Source organism: Eurosta solidaginis, chromosome 3 (genome assembly GCF_040869045.1).
Source record: "Eurosta solidaginis isolate ZX-2024a chromosome 3, ASM4086904v1, whole genome shotgun sequence".
Lineage (NCBI taxonomy): Eukaryota > Metazoa > Arthropoda > Insecta > Diptera > Tephritidae > Eurosta > Eurosta solidaginis.
This window is the reverse complement of record NC_090321.1, coordinates 115,591,320-115,605,192: the sequence shown is the minus strand read 5'-3', so window position 1 is coordinate 115,605,192 and position 13,873 is coordinate 115,591,320. Positions and strand designations below refer to the sequence as shown.

At 38.8% G+C, this 13,873-nt stretch overlaps 1 long non-coding RNA gene across 1 annotated transcript in view; it reads right to left on the bottom strand.

Annotated features, from left to right (window-relative positions):
* The window catches only part of LOC137246609 (uncharacterized), a 93,317-nt gene extending 80,322 nt beyond the window's left edge, over positions 1-12,995 (bottom strand). Inside the window, exon 1 of the long non-coding RNA XR_010951597.1 lies at positions 12,900-12,995. This is a non-coding gene — a long non-coding RNA (uncharacterized lncRNA). The remainder of the gene's footprint in view (positions 1-12,899) is intronic.
* Between the last annotated feature and the right edge of the window lie 878 nt (positions 12,996-13,873).

Genomic DNA, 13,873 nt, shown 5'->3' with positions numbered 1-13,873 from the left:
CTTGGACTCCCGTTAGAGGATATTGATGACAATTTGTGATCAGTCGCAGCTATTAAGTGGGGCGAAACTTTGCAACAACAACAACATGTAGAAATAGACGTTGTGTTAGATTTATGTGAAGATATAACAGGTGATGTTGTATGCGTAGATGATTTAGATCTAGAGGCGGTTGAGAACACTTTTTTGTTGTAGAATTATTAGATAGCGTAGTTGACGATTGCATTTGTTTATTTGCTGCATTTGCTAATGTTGTAGATATAGATCTTAGAAGCGCATTAGCAGTAGAAGTAGAAGACGAAGAAGATAAAGTTGAAGCAATGCCAGTGTTGGCAGAGAGAGACGATGAATTTGTTTGAATGCCGACGGCATGCGGGTTAGTCGGCAAACATTCAAAAGCAGAATGAGAGAATTCCGTGCCTTGAGGAGTAGCGGGAAATTCAATAAGATTGTTTGACAAAGGGTTATTAGTATTGTTGTTGGATGGCATAGAAATAGGAGAAATAAATAATGCGCTATTTCTGACACCTGCACAACAACAAGATGCAGCAGTAACTACTTTGTTGTTGGATGACTGCATAGAAGCCATTAATTGGTTTTTCAGTTCGTCGAGCTGTTTGGACAGATTATTGAGCTTGTCAAAAACGCTTGACACTATTTCAAACCCGTGCTTTTGGCCCACAAGAATCGCGTGTAAAGCTTTATCGAGCTTATCCGACATGTCCACGCACTCTTAACAAAAATAAAGCAAGTGACGATTGTTTTTTATTAATCTGACGTCATAATCAGATATTGTAGTGTAAACAGCCAACAATTTCAATGCCAAATGAGTAAACCAGTTAATGTGCTACCCTGTAAAAAAAAGAATCTAAATTTTAATCAACACAAAACGGGGCATTTAATAATTGTTGCTGATAGCGCAATTCACACGATTTAATACAGATGTGTGTACACCGCGCGACTAAGCCAAATTTGCATTTAGGAAAATATGCTGATATTGCATTCCCCACAAACGACACAACTCAACACTCAGTGTATCCATGATAACGTATCACATTCCATAGAAACTAAGTAGTCAACAGAAATAACAATGAGGCGATAAGTTAATCCTTGATAACGTATCACATTCATTGTTATGAAGTCATCACAAAGAAACCACGCCTAAAGCGATAACAATAATGTATAAATAGATTTATTCTTTAAGAAATTGACAGTCGGGATACAACCGCTGTGTAGAATATAAGTCAATGTACACTTTTGATACGAATAAAATATATTTTTTTATTAATACATTAGAAGTACATGTTTAACTGGGGGCTCAACCGGGATGCCTTTCAAAAAATTAAGCATCCTGAATAAAAATAAATGTGAAGTGTTTAGATCCTGATACAAAGGATAGTGAAAAAATCCTAGATAAAAAGGATACAATTTAAAGGAATAAAAAACTCTATAAAAATTAATTCCACGGGTTTTGAAAAAGTAAAACATAGAGAACAAATTCCAATCTGGACAAGACGAGGAACAAGAGAAATTCCGTTTTCGATCTCCAAAGGCTTTTGAAACCAAATATGCAGCAACAAATTGATACACTTACTCAAAAACTGGGGCAACTTGCCGCTGAAATCCGGCAGTCAAGGAATCCTAGGGGAGTAAGCATTGAACAATATGAACCAGTACAACCTGGAATAACACAAACTTCGCAAATAAACATCCAGATATTTAAAGAAATATCGCCATTTGATGGAAATCCAGATGAGAATGGGCAATGGAGAAGTGTTATAACCGATTTAATGAAACCTTTGGAACCTTTTGTAAATTCCAAAGAATATTAGATATGCTTTGTTTAATACAATATACAAAAATAAAAGGAGCTGCATTATGTTTATTAAAAAACCATAACACTCCATTAAATCTTAAAGCAATATTAAATCGACTCGACTACAACTACGCGGATACCAAGAGTTAAATTAGCATAATGGAAGAAATGAAAAAATGTAGACAAGGAAAAACATCCTTATCCGAATTTCACAGCAGAATTAGTCAACTAATGAATCAAGCTTTAACTAAGTGTTCAAGCAACCTTGAACAAATTTTCTTATTTACAAGATAATAGTATTTAACAGATTTTTAAATACAATCCACTATTAGAAACTATATTTTAGCGATTGAGCGACCTATTCAAACAAAGATAAGATATACACCCACACATACTTATATATAGATATGTAGCAAATGAACCTCTGTTAATATGAGCGACCTACACAAACAAAGATAAGATAATGCATACGAGGTCGCTCATATCAACAAAACAAATATATGTAAATAAATATGGTTAAGGATAAGGCATTCACACACACACATGTAGCAAAATGAACCTCTGTAAATATTAATGTATACAACAACAAATTATAAGAAAATTAGGATTAGAAAAGTGTATAAAAAGTAAGATATTTTTGTAAATAAATCAGAATTCTTTGAACTCTCAAACCAAGCACTTCTTATTTTAATACAAACTGCTTCCCCCCACCAGAGGTATGGGGCCTTTGTTTAAGATTTGAGAACGCATTAGCTTCCCTTCAAAAATTGTTGGATTACGTGTTCCATTTTCTTCATGTTGGAGTACTCTAACAATACTCCTTTGCAATGCGTTTGCGGACCACCATCAGCCGATCATTGCTCGTTTTTTAACGACCGTCATCACGACACGATGACGATCGAACAGAGTTGCCGAAAGTAAAATACTGCATACAAATAACTGATAAAAAATTTTACTATGGCAACTCTGATTTTATGTATACATACTATAGTATAGAGAAATATTAGTTTCTTTATTCACGCAAATGCTAAATAACATAAGAATATTCGTAGTATAAAATATAAAAGTTGTAATGCCCCTCTTCATTTACTTTCATTTTAAATTAAATTCACTCCGATAATTCTTTCCGACACAATTCCTCTTTAGTACTTTCGCATATGATCCTCTGTGGGTGCTCCATGGATTACAACAGCGAAAGTACTTTGGAAAGTAAGAATACTCACAAACAAAACGAGAGTGGGATCACCTACTCCTCTCCTAGGACATCGCAATGTTAATTGGAGCACATTTTTTGTATGAATACAGATTAGTTTTGGAACACTCCTATACTCCTAAAGGAGTATTCCTTACACTATTTATGGAGTACTCGCGTTTTTTGAAGGGTTCTCATTAAAAACATTGTTTTGCTTCTTTAAAGTATTCTTTTGCTCCACCCACCAGCGGTAAGGGCCAAAAAATTACTTTTGGTATATGTTTAGGCAGGATGCCTAACTTTCCGCATCTGATTGCGATCCCCCAATGCAACTCTGCAAATCGATACTCGATACTCGATTTAATTTATAACCACCCACACCATCACCCTCATGCATGTACATGCACGTGTGTGTGTGCTTTTTGTCAGCACTAATGCATATGCATGTCGGGGTTGATGTGTGGGTGCCTTTCCCCTCCAAAACGGAGGATTTTGCGGGTCAACGGTTGTAGCTTGCTATACAACCGGCCTCTTGGATTTCAACAGCCATCCTGTTCACATCTGCCGCCAGCGATCTCTGCCGTAATTTTGCGTTATTCAGGTAATATTGTAACCTTTGAAATCTCGTATTCTCTTATTTTATTCCAACCCGCTTATTCCCATCGGGATCGACCACGGTGCGCTCACCGACTCAGGAGCAGACGCACCCCGGCCGAACATTTGGTCCTATCTCCCCGAGAAAGGAATTAAAGCACCTATTACAGTCCACAAATCACATAACAACCACAAAAGTCGGGAAGTTATTTGCCTATCAACAACTATACCACAAAATTTGGATGGTTATATTAATTTTTTCACATCAGCGTCAAGACACTAAGCAGGCTAAAGCCAGCGGAACCCACTGCAGCACCACAAACTGTCACATCATCTCATCAGCACCATACAAATCACCAAAAAGTTTAAAGTAAGTGCAATATTTCTTGCCACATTTTTTTTGGTTAAAATAATAAATAAAACTGCGAAAAATCGATTTAAAGTGCCATACGTGATTGTAATTAACCGCGAAAAGTGTGAAAAAAATGTGTAGTGCCAAAAAGGAAAATAATGGCAAACGCGTTGCATTAACGTCGTTTAAGATTCCTTGTGACTATCTGGTCTGCCCCCCCACCAGCAGTAAGGCTCTCCGGACACAGCACAAGGAAGAGGTGCACATAACCTCATATTCATATTAAAATCTCACGCCATACGGCTGTGGCAATTTTAATTTTTTTCAAGCACTTTAATTTTCACTAATTCAATCAACACAGTTTTTTACAACAGTTTTCACTGAGTTTTTACAATTTTCGTCGAGTTGTTATATCAGCGCGCGCACTTAGTTATAATGAAGTTGAACGTTTGAAGGGCGAGTGGCCCCCTTTATTTCCGTCAAAGACACTGTTGTTGTTTTCCCCTTCTCCCTGCTTTTTCGGTAAGAAATAGCTGCAGTGACAGAAAAAACTAAAAATCAATTTTGCGTTATTTTAATAGTTTTTGGTTGGGTGATTCGCTCAGGTTTTCAAGTTTTGTATCCCTTGGTTAATCCGCTCTCCACATTTCAACCATGAACATGGACTCTTACATTAGATTGACCGATCGAATAATCGAATTCGAGGCCGATTTTAATATCAATACGGCTCTGCACACTGTACACACTCTTGCAATACAGCAGAAAGAGTTGCAAGCTAACTGGAAATAAGCAGAGGCCGCCCTCGATGAGATACTTGACTCTGACACGCTTGACGCAAAGAAAATTGCAGCGGTCAAGATCAAGCATAAAGCGGCATATGCCGTATTCCTGCGATGCATGTCTAACATGGCTGAACTTCAATCGAAATTGAAGCAGGAAAAAGATGGTGAGCTTTGACCTGAGGGAGAACGCGCGCGCGAACATAGTATCCGCCTGCCAGCTTGCGATACTGAGGTATTCAAGTGCGACTACCTATCTTGGCCAACGTTTCGTGACCTGTTCACGGCCATCTACAAAAACAACAGTCGCCTAAGCCCGGTAGAAAAGTTGTTCCACCTCAATCAAAAAACTCAAGGTGAGACAAAAGACATCGTCAAGAAATGTCCCTTGACAAATTAAGGCTTCGAAACAGCCTTGAAAAAACTATGTGAGAGATACGAGAATAAGTGGATTCTCGTGAGCTCACAACTAAAAATTTTATTTAATCTAAAAAAGATAGATAGCGAGTGCGACAGCTCAATCAAAAGCTTACAGCGCGAATTAAATAATTGTTTAGCATCCTTAAAAACCCATCAGATTGATGTTTCAAATTGGGATGCGATAATCACATATTTATGCTCGACAAAATTACCCGAAAATACGTTGGCTCTATGGGAGCAGAGCATTGACCACAAAACGGACATATCCAAGTGGGAGGATATGGACAAATTCTTGTCAAATCGTTTTCAGACACTTTCAATCGTGTCTGGTTTTACAGGGAATGTCACTTCTAAAGTGCAAAAGTCAAACACGTCGCGCCAGTCGACAGAAACCCCTACAAAAGGACTTGGTGCTTTTCAAACAAAAGTAACCAAGCAAACAACAAAATTAATTTGTAAAATGTGCAAATATACGGAGCACAGATTACGCAACTGTTCACGCTTTTGCGATCTAACCCCGGTAGAAAGGATTAAATTCGTTAAATCCACAAATGGCTGCTTGAACTGTTTATCCCCAGGACACACAGTGACGAGGTGCACCAGTTCGTACAACTGTTCCAAATGCCACTCTCGTCACCACACGCTCCTGCATGCGGACACACTTCAGCAACCGGCGGTGCGCAACCCTTTCAAAGAGGCGGATAATACCCCATCAACTTCGGCACAGACACGGAAAAGACAGGAGTCGGGACAACCACCTTCCTCTACGAACCAGAATGTCAAATCCTGCCATGCCAATTCCGCCGTTTACATGCGCGTGAAAACGGATAACGGCATCTGGACAAACCCGCTGCTAGCAAAAACCCGAGTAGCCCTTGAAAACCCTGTCTTTTCCACGATTGGAACTTTGCGGAGCCGTGCTGTTAGCGGAAATCGCCGAATGAATTTTCAGAAACCTTAAATTGGGACCAGTGAGAGTTCACCTGTGGACGGATTCAACGATCGTCCTCGCATGGATAAGGAAACCGTCTTGTTCCTGGTCCACTTTCGTCGCACATCGGATCACCAAGATCATCGACATGGTCGGAAATAAGGACTGGTTGCACGTAAATTCAGAATCAAACCCAGCAGATTTAGGTAGCAGAGGATTACCTGCGTCTGAATTGGTCAACAATTCGCTGTGGTGGCAGGGACTTTCTTGGCTACAAGAAGACACTTCCCAATGGCCAGCACAAGAAAGTGACTACATAACCTCCGTAGAGGAAAAGAGGGCGAAGACCTGCGCAACAACATCAGTAAATACTACCGATGTTCTCCAACGCTTTTCAGACCTACCTAGGGCTTTACGGGTGCTCTCATACGTTATGAGGTTCTACCGAAGAACTCACCCAAAAAAAAAAAAATAATTAATTCAGGTCAAGTCACCTTTAATCTCCTCTGATGAGATCACATCAGTAACTCAACTTGTCATTAAAATCTATCAGAAACAACATTATAGTTCCGAATATAATGATCTAAAGGCCGGAAAACCAATTGCAGGGAAAGTGCAATACTCTCACTTAATCCCTACCTAGACCAACATGGCATCATTCGGGTAGGAGGGCGACTCGGGGCGTCAAAGGACTTAGCTTTTAATGAACGCCACCCAATCGTCCTCCCATACAACTGCCGGTTATCCCGTCTGACAGTCCTAATGTTTCATCAACAAAGTCTGCATGGGGAAAACCAACTCATGTTACGTCTGATACGCACCCAATACTGGATACCTAACATCAAAACCATGATTAGGGCAACCATTCATAATTGCAAAGTTTGCACTATACACCGCAAACGTGCTCAGACCCAACTTATGGGTATTCTCCCTCGCGAACGCACGACATTCAGCCGTGCATTCACGAATACTGGAGTCGACTTCGCCGGACCCTTTGACATCAAAAGTTACCGCGGCGGGGGGTGTCGCCTATCCAAAGGCTATGTTTGCCTTTTCGTGTGTTTTTCCACACGAGCAATTCATCTGGAGGCCACTACTGACCTCAGCACAACATCATTTCTCGCGGCTTTTGCCCATTTTGTATCTAAGCGCGGATACCCAAAAAATATGTACTCCGACAACGGTACGAACTTTGTCGGAGCGTCACGATCCTTACGATCAGAATTCAAGACCTTCATCTCACAAGCGCGAGAGAACGCTTTCTCAAAATACAGCCACCAGTCACTCACGTGGCATTTCCTCCCTGCGGGCGCTCCCCATATGGGAGGGCTGTGGGGGGCTGGAGTGAAAAGCTTCAAAAGTCACTTCAAAAAGATAGCCTCACCACACAAATTCACCTTCGAGGAATTCCATACACTCTTGTGCCGCATCGAGGCACGCCTGAACTCGCGGCCACTCAGCCCGGCATCCAATGACCCAACGGACGTAGAGCCACTTACCCCAGGCCATTTACTCACTGGCAGCCATCTACTGGCTCCGCCAGAGCCGGATGCTAGTGCGAGCCATGCCTCGATGATCAATCGGTGGCAGAAACTCAAAGCCCTCCATCACACTTTCTGCAAGCGATGGAAAACCGAATATCTATCCGCACTTCAAAAACGAGTGAAGTGGAAGCATCCCAGACAGAATATAAAAGTGGGAGAACTCGCTGTCCTCAAAGAGGACAACTTATCTCCCAACGAATGGAGGTTAGGTCGAGTTTTCAACGTACACCCCGGCGAAGATGACCGAGTACGAGAAGTCGACCGAGAAGGGTTAAGTTAGACGACCTTTGGTCAAACTGATCCTTCTTCCAACGGAAGAGACGGATTGCGAGAAGGCTAAGAGCTCCACCTAACAATGCCTCCGTTCCTCCACATCACTACCTTCAAAAAAAATCAAACCCAGCTTTCGTTCACCCGAAACGAGGCCAGCCAACAACCCTATTGCAGATCCCCCATCTGCCACAAAACACTTAATTTTAATCTTTTACAGAAGCAAACCTAAATTCACTCGCTCACCCCGAGCGAGGACACCAGAAACCATACCACTCACTCGTTATCCCATAACGAGGATACCAGAAAGCCTACCGCAGAAGGGCGAACCCATTTGCCACAGAAAACCTTTCCACTCGTTGGCGCGCAACGAGGCCCGTCGCACACCTAACGCAGATGAGAAAAAACCCATCTGCCCCAGATATTAGCAGTGTTAAATTTTTTATATTTTGAGAAACCTGAATTATGTCAATCCGAATATTCTAAATTAACGGTTTATCCGGAACGCTTCCATGAATACTTAACGGAAAAGAGCTTTCCGAAATGTCAGAAGAAAAAGGTGAATACTTCCTGTGTAGTAGGACCGCACAAAAGCTTAACACCTCTGTCAAAGTCAAGGTAGGAATATAAAGTTCTAACCAATAAGCCATTTTCTTTATTTTTTGTTTTTTGCCAATTCATTGCGGCTGCTGAATAAAGTTTTCTAGATTATATTAAACTCAATCTTCCATACAAGGTACAAATTCCTAATTATCCTGTATTGAATGCCTAATCTAGTGAAAAATCCAGTCGGCTTGGTGATTCGAATTTTATTGTCAAAGTAACAAATGACAAGCAAAAGTAAATTATTTTCAATAGTTTATGAAAACTAGAAAAAACACAAAGAGGTTCAATGTTTTATTTTCGCTGCATTTGCTGCGAAAGATAATATGGCTTTTTCGAAAATAGGCCCATATTTGGGTAGGTGCAACATATGGGGGTGGTTGCGCATGCATTTTATCTTGATTGTATCTGCAGTTAAGAAGGAAACGGCTGCTTTCCATTTTAACTATTCTTTGCCAAAACGAAGTATTTATTTTCGTTCAAAATTATTCACAATGAAAAAAAAAAAGAAAAAAAAACTGATGAAAATAGTGCAGAAAAATATTCGCGTGCTCAGTTACTACTTTATTTCACAAACAAATTTATTTCTTGTTTTAAATTTGTTCACAAATTTTTCTAAATTGACGGGTTGGGTCAATGTCACCTCTTAATGTTAGTTGGGTGCACTCGGCCATTAAACATGTTTACCAAATGATCACAGTATTTAGTTTCAATGCGAATAGATTGAGATGTTGGTAGATTATTGGGAGTTGGTGATAAAGTAGCAGAAAAGGAAAATGGGTCAAAAAGTTCTAAATCTACCAACGCGGTAAAGTGTGTGCACTGGACGTTGGTATAATTATACCAACGTATGCACATATATTTGCCTATTTTTTTTAGTGCTGCGTCAAATAACGCACGCTGGTACCGAATACCCGCAAAAGAAACAAAATCGGGATCGGCTGTTTGACCCATACTGACGCCTCGAGCAGTCCCAAAAGATACTAACGCACAAAAATAAAGGCCAACACCACATTTTAAAATAATTATGTTCTCATTTCCAAAAAAAAAACAAACAAAAAATTTTTTTTTTGTTTCTTGGATTGCTGTCGGTACTGCTTGTTTTTTTTTTGGGTGGGGGGGCAGGACTTGTTGTTTCCAACAACAAACATTACAAACAGTCATGCTTCGGTACAAGAAATCCGAGTCCCGAAGTGAAAGAGTCCCGAAATGAAAAGAATAAGTCCCGACATTGAAAAAAAAGTCAACTGTTTCTACTGGCTTAGTGTGCGACTGCCCCAGTGACCTAGTTTTTTTTTTCAAGGGCAAGCAAATACATATATGTATATATATATTCGCACGCCACAAACTCACCATACCAGCTATCAGCTGACCAATAAATACACGACAGGGTTGCATGCTACATTTAGCATAATGGTACGTGCAGATAGAACGCGTCGCGGAGAACGCACCGCCAATCTGCAAATTTATGTCATGTCAACGTAAATAACGCATCTCTGCTTGGTACAAATTGTATTTAATAATATGCTTCGCATATGCACCTAATTATCTATCCTAACATACGTTTTGTAATAAAGCACCTCCGCTTCACCCAACCAACCTCACGGCCGCTCGCCCCAGTACATCCACAAAATGCCACAGTTGCCTTGAGAGCGATACGACACGTTAGACGCTGGAACAGAGACCTCAGCCTCTTCGTCCAACCAAAAAATTGCAAATCTGGAACGGAGACCTCGGCCTCTCCATCCGGAATAAGAAAAAAAAAGCCAAAGAATAACAAAAAAAATGGTGCCATTCTGGAACGGAGACCTTGGCCTCTTCGTCCAGTCTTACTGGCCATCGACTATACATATGTTACGCTCTGAATTTCTATATTTAAGAATTATGTATAACCACTGGCAAGATATATATTCACTTCTAACTGTTCATAACCGCTAATTTTTTCATCTTAGCTCAGGTGGCATGCTAAGCGAGTCGGAAAGGATTCCCGGCCATTTTGCGTCGCAGACGAACTCCTCATTTAGATTAAGTTTAGTGTGTAAGTCTTATATTAATTTTTCTCGTTCCAGCGGAGGTCATTGGCGGAAAACGATGTTGCCTATCGCAAGGGGGCCGGCATGTTTAGGCAGGATGCCTAACTTTTCCGCATCTGATTGCGATCCCCCCAATGCAACTCTGCAAATCGATACTCGATACTCGACTTAATTTATAACCACCCACACCATCACCCTCATGCATGTACATGCACGTGTATGTGTGCTTTTTGTCAGCACTCATGCATATGCATGTCGGGGTTGATGTGTGGGTGCCCTTCCCCTCCAAAACGGAGGATTTTGCGGGTCAACGGTTGTAGCTTGCTATACAACCGGCCTCTTGGATTTCAACAGCCATCCTGTTCACATCTGCGGCCAGCGATCTCTGCCGTAATTTTGCGTTATTCAGGTAATATTGTAACCTTTGATATTTTTACATTTACCCAATAAATCATATATATTATAACGAGAAATCTCGTATTCTCTTATTTTATTCCAACCCGCTTATTCCCATTGAGATCGACCACGGTGCGCTCACCGACTCAGGAGTAGACGCACCCCGGCCGAACAGTATATGGCAATTGACGACTACCTTATATTTGAGATCTTTACAAAATCTCATGCTAGCTTAACACTAAGTGTGAGATTGATTATCCAAATAGCTATGAAGAACTTCAGGAAAATACTAATGAAATTACAAGAATATGCTTAAAAACGGATTACGAGACAAATTCAGCCAACATACCCTCTACCAGTATAGATCCAGCATATGCTATTGTCGCAGACATCGAATATCAAAAACAAAGTAATGAAGAAGAAACACCAATGTATAACCAACGTGTAGAAAGAAGAGAATACAATACATATAAACCAGCAGTCCAATACACCAGAAGAAATATAGGAGGCGGTCCATAGAAGCCATGGATGTGGATAGATCTCATCGGAATTACAGATATGAAAATACTAATCACAGACACTATAACAATCCCCAAAGAAATACCTATAATCAACAACAAAATTATAGAAATAATTTTGATCGACAAAGAGCAAGACTACAACCAATGAACTTCCAGAGAGGAGAACCAACCAAGAGGGATCATCAACACTCATCGAGGAATTTCAATTGCAATAAAATTCAAAGGATAAATCAGGTGACGGACAATAATGACCAGGACTCATTAGAGGTAAACATAGATGATAAAGAATATGAATTACAGGGATCTTTTTTAGAAGAATATATAACTTGACGTGTCTCCAAGTTATTTTGAATAAAATTAAATACAATGTTTTAATAGACACGGGTGCAACACAAAATTATATAAATATAGAAATTAAAGAAAGAAAACGATTTTTTGTTAAACCGTTTGAAAGTAGAACTCTGAATGTTTCGAATCAAATAAAAAGTGTAAAAAAATTGTATTGCTAGGATAAGAATTATTATTCTATGAAATAAAAGGATTAAAGGAGTTTGATATGATTTTAGGAGAGAAGTCCTTAAGAACAATGAAAGCTAGAATAGATTTCTCTGTATATAAATTAACATATGTTGATAAATCAAAGAAATAAATGAACCAAATTAATTATACAATTGACAATTTGAAATATAAAAAAGAAATTGAAGAAATAAAGAAAATTAACGAAGAAACTAATCCAGTACTTCCATTTACCCTATATAGGAAAATTCGCATATGTTTATATTGATGATGTACTCATATTTTCTCCCACACCCGTGGAACATATAGAGCATATAATAAAACATGAAAGAATGACAGTCGACCCTTAAAGAATTGAAACTATGAAAAATTACCCTAATCCTACAAATTTGAAAGAACTCCGATCTTTACTAGGAATAGCCGGTTGTTATAGGAAATTTATTAGAAATTACGCTCAAGTCACAAAGCCCATAACGATTTTTATTAAAGGATAAAACGGGACTGTTAATAAAAATAAAAGTGAAAAAAACACCCATCAAATTAGAAGAAAACGCTCTTAAGTGATTGAAGTAGTAAAAGAAATTCTACAAGAACAGGTAGAACTATTTCAACCAGAGTTTAGTAAACCATTCGACTTAACTACGGATGCAAGCAATTTTGCAATAGGAGCAGTCCTGTCCCGAAGTAAAAAGCCAATATATTTTATATCACGAACATTAAGCGAAGCAGAGCGAAAATACTCTACGAATGAAAAAGAATTGTTAGCCATAGTATTGGCATTACACAAACTAAGAAATTATATGGAATAGCTGATTTAACAATATATGCTGATCACCAATCACTAATATTTTCTATATCAGAGAAAAACCCAAATAATAAACTCAAAAGATGGAAAAATTTAATAGAATAATATAGAGCTAAAATAATTTACAAACCTGGGACCCAAAATGTGGTAGCTGACGCTCTAGTCGTCAACAAATGAATCAAGTATCCACTGATAATGATTCGATACATTCACAAGACAGTTCTCCCTATGAACAAATAAAAAGAATAAATAAATCAGTAAACCATTTTAGTAATCAAATATTAATCGAACCAGGAGGAAATAATCTAATACAGATACATACTGAACAAATATTTGATAACTTACGACACACCATTTACTTCACGACAATTGAAAGGCTAAAACATAATCTAAAAGAGGTCATACAACCAAACAAAGTAAATGCAATCTTCACGACAGCAGAAATATTATTCTTAGTAGAAAAACCGGTCTTAGAAGAATTTCCCGCCGTAAAATTCATTATAACGAACTCAGTCGAAGATATAACAGACACTGACGGACATAGTAGTATTGTAGAAGAAATACATAACCGAGCGCAAAGAAACTTTAAAAATAATACAAGAGAAATAAATGATAAATATTATTGGCATAATATAGCAGAAATGACTAAAGATCAAGCAAAAATATGCGAAATATGTAAAACCTGTAAATACGACAGACGCCCAAATAAAAGACCTTTTGGAAAAACACCAATACCAAATAAAGTAGGAACTCATATACACATAGATATATTTTACATGAATAGATTAGTGTATATATGTACAATTGATAAATACTCAAAATATTGTTATCTGAGACAAATACAAACAAAAAAAATATATATATACAACTAGACGAAATACTCTCACAAATTTTCCCAAACGCTAAAACATTGTTCAGCGATAACCATGGCGCAACGATACAAGGTGGCAGCATGGGACAGCTGATTTTAAGCTTTTTTTTATTTGATTTGATACATCAAATTACGGCGCAGTACGATTTTGACATTTGTCCATCGAATTTACAAAAACAAAGTATGTCACCACGCTGCCACATTGTATCGTTCCGCTATGGCGATAACGAAGC